Source organism: Sus scrofa, chromosome 10, assembly GCF_000003025.6.
Source record: "Sus scrofa isolate TJ Tabasco breed Duroc chromosome 10, Sscrofa11.1, whole genome shotgun sequence".
In the NCBI taxonomy this organism is placed as follows: Eukaryota; Metazoa; Chordata; class Mammalia; order Artiodactyla; family Suidae; genus Sus; species Sus scrofa.
The window spans coordinates 33,466,201-33,470,088 of NC_010452.4; positions in this window are offsets into that span (position 1 = coordinate 33,466,201).

The following is a 3,888-nucleotide window of genomic DNA, read 5'->3' on the forward strand; positions in this document are numbered from 1 at the left end:
AAAATTTCATAGCTATATTTTCTCTCAGAACTTTGTGCTTTTCCTTTTGAGAAAATCTCTGAACCATACCATTGCAACTTCCCAGGTTGGTCCTCTAGCTCCAGCAGCCTTTCCCTTTAGAGCAAGAGGCTCAAAGTCTCAAAGAGAGAAAAAAGGGCCTTCAAGGGGCAGACAGGTTACATAAGTGAGTGAGTGGAGACTGGTAACTGGAAACCACATGGCAGCCACTCACACTCCACAGAATAAGAAAAAATTAACCCCCCATGAACAAAATGGCCAAAAAAAATCTTGAAAAAGTAAAGTTGGAGGTGTCACACCTCATGATTTCAAAAGTTATTGCAAGACTACAGTGATGAAAACAGGGTAGCACTGGCATAAACACAGACATAGATGAATGGAATAGAATAGAAAGTCCAGAAATAAAGCCTTGCAGCTGTGGTCAAATGATTTTCAACAAGTAATCAAAGACCATTCAATGAAGAAAAGATAGTGTTTTCAGCAAATAATGTTGGAAAAAGTTATTCATATGCAAAAGGATGAAGTTGGATGCTTACCATATACCATATAAAAAATGAACTCAAAATAGATCAAAGATCTAAATGTAAGGCCTAAAACTATAAAATATAAGGGAAAAGCTTCCAATGATTTCTTGGATATGATACTAAAAGCACAGGCAATGAGAGTAAAAATAGAGAAATTGGACTACATCAAAATTAAAAATTACTGTCCAGGGCACAGTTGACAGAGTGAAAAGGCAACCTATGAAATGGGAAAAAATATTTGCAAGTCGTATATCTGATAGGGGGTTAATACCCAGAAGATAAAAAGAACTTCTGCAATGCAATAACAACAAAATAACCTGATTTTTAAAATGGGCAGGAGTTCCTGTTGTGGCCCAGAGGGTTAAGAACCTAGCATAGTATCCATGAGGATGTGGGTTTGATACCTGACCTTGCTCAGTGGGCTAAGGATCTGTCATTACTGCAAGCTGTGGCATAGGTTGCAGATGCAGCTCAGATCTGGTGTTGCCATGGCTATGGTATAGTTCTACAGCTGCAGCTCCAATTTGACCCCTAGCCCTAGGAACTTCCATGTGACACAGGTGTGGCTGTAAAAAGAAAAAAAATGGGCAAAGGACTTGAATAGACATTTCTCCAAAGATAGACACAGGGTCAATAAACATGGAAATATGCTCAGCATCACTAATCATTAGAGAAATGCAAATCAAAGCTACAATGAGGAGGTCCCATCTTGGCACAGCAGAAACAAATCTGACTAGGAACCATGAGGTTATGGGTTTGATCCCCGCCCTCACTCAGTGGGTTAAGGATCCAGCGTTGCTGTGAGCTGTGATGTAGGTCACAGACACGGCTCGGACCTGGCATTGCTATGGCTCTGGGGTAGGGCGGCAGCAACAGCTCTGATTAGACCCCTAGCCTAGGAACCTCCATATGCTATGGGTGCAGCCCTAAAAAGACCAAAAAAAAAAAAAGCTACAATGAGATATTATTCACACCCATTAGGATGACTACTATTTAAAAATAAACTCCAAATCAGAAAATTAACAAGTGTTGTCAAGGATATGGAGAAATCAAAACTCTTATGTACTATTGGTGGTGGAAATGATGCAGCTGCTATGGGTTGTTCCTTGAAATATTAGAAACAGAATTACCTTATGAACCAGCAATCTCACTTTGGGGTATAGATCCAAAAGAACTGGAGGCAAGCTCTCAAAGAGATATTTGTACAACCATGTTCATAGCATTATTCCTAGTAGCCAAAAGTTGGAAGCAGAAGGATAAAATGTGGTGTATACATGCAGCAGAATGTTTTTGAGCCCTGAAAAAGAGAGAAGTTTTGACACTTTACAAGTAAATGAACCTTGACATTATGCTGAATGAAATAAGCCAGTCACAAAAAAAACAATTACTGTATGATTTCAGTTACATGAGATACCTGGAGTGGTCAAACTTATGGAAACTGAAAGTAGAATGGTGGCTGCCAGGGGCTGGGGGAAGAGGAAATGAGTTGAGTTTCGGTTTTGCGAGTTTAAAAGGTTCTGGAGGTAGATTTCATTACAATGTGAATATGCTTTTTTCTCTTTCTTTTTCAGCCGCACCTGCTGCACATGGAAGTTACTGGGCCAGAGATCGAATCTGAGCCAGAGCCGTGATCTACACCACAGATGTGGCAATGCTGGATCCTTAATTCACTGCAACACAATGGGAACTCCTAATGTGAATATACTTAACAAATTGAACTTTATACTTAAAAATGGTTAAGCTGCTAAGTTTTATGTTATGCATGTTTTGTCACAGTTGAAAATTGAGAAAAATTTAACTTGGGAAAAAGAAAAACAAAACAAAACACCAAAGCCCTGAGCAAATCAACAAAACACACTTATCACAGCATATGGTTTGAAGCCTTTACCTCCTACCAGTGAATCTCAAATTTAACCATGTATTAGGATATCCTGGTGGGCTTTGGTAAACAGATTGCTGGACCCGCCCCCCCCCGAGTTTCTGAATCAGCCTGAGGTGAGAACTGAGAATCTGCATTTCTAACAGCTTCCCAAGCATTTAGAGGCCACTGCTACTGTCATAAGGATAATACTTTGAGAACTACTGCACTAGATAATACCACAGACTTACTCTCTATTAATTTCTATATTTATGTTTGTGATAAATCTTTAGTTCTGGAGTCCTTGAAAATTTTAAGTGTCCACCATGCCCTTAAGCCATGCATTATGCCCTGTGATCCTTCTTCTTGGACCAGTAATTTGCTATGGACAAAGGGCTAGAGCTAATAGGCTGGGCAACAAATCTCTACCCAATTCTGCACAATATATGGTGAATTAATCCAATTCAGTTGTGACTGTGACACACAAAGGCAGGTCAGGTAGAAGCAGAGGCTAAAAGAAGCTTAATTCTGAGGGAGCCCCAAAAACTGGTCACGTCACCAGAGTAGGCTCTCTTTAACCTCGAGCATTGTGAACCACATTCCACAGCCATGAGGCCTGTGTGGCCACTTAGATGCTTCCTGTGCTCCCCACTTTCCGGGGTGGCCCTAATAAAAACCTGCATCTTCTTTGCTAACAAGGGCAAGTCTCTCTTCTGTGTTTCCTGGAAGATCCTCCTGCTATATCTTGATAGCTTCGATATCTCCATCATACCTTTGAGCGTCCGCTTTCCTAGGTAAGGAAGCAACATTCCGAACGAGATAGGGATTTTTTTCATTTGCCAGAATGCCTTTGAATAATTGTAATATAAGACTCTGGGAACATCCTGGAATTGCGATAAAAATCGGAAAATATTTCATTCCAAAGATCCTGATTTTCTCCTCTGCCCCTCAGCCAATTCATTTAGTGAAAAGAGCATTAAAAAAAAAATCTTTAATATTAAAAAAAAAAATCTTTGCAGGTTTCCCCGCCTCTAGCCCCTCCAGTCCTATCTCTTCCAGGAAAGGAGAAAGCAGACTGTAGCTTTGAAAGGGGGTGAGAGAATAACGCAGGTAATTTGTATAGCGGAAAAGTCGCGGGCTTTTCCTTACGAAAAGAATGCCAAGAGGCTGCACAGCTGCCTAGACACGGCCACCGAGAGGACAGCTGCCTGGTCTCTGCCAATTCAGAAACCAAGAGGTGGTGACAGAAGTGCGGCTCTCGGGTAGAAAGATGCGGAGAGAGCCCGTTTTCAGTGGGATAACTGCCAGGAGCGTCCAAATTCGGACAGCGGCCCACTAAGCAATGAAGTGGGGCGGGCACTTCCCTAACCGGGCATCGGGCGAGACCCTCTCAGCCAATCTTGGGACAGACGATGGTAACGTCACTGGTTGCACTCCAGCCTGTCTCGCGACGTCATTCCTCAGCGCCGGAAGTTGTGCGTCATGGAG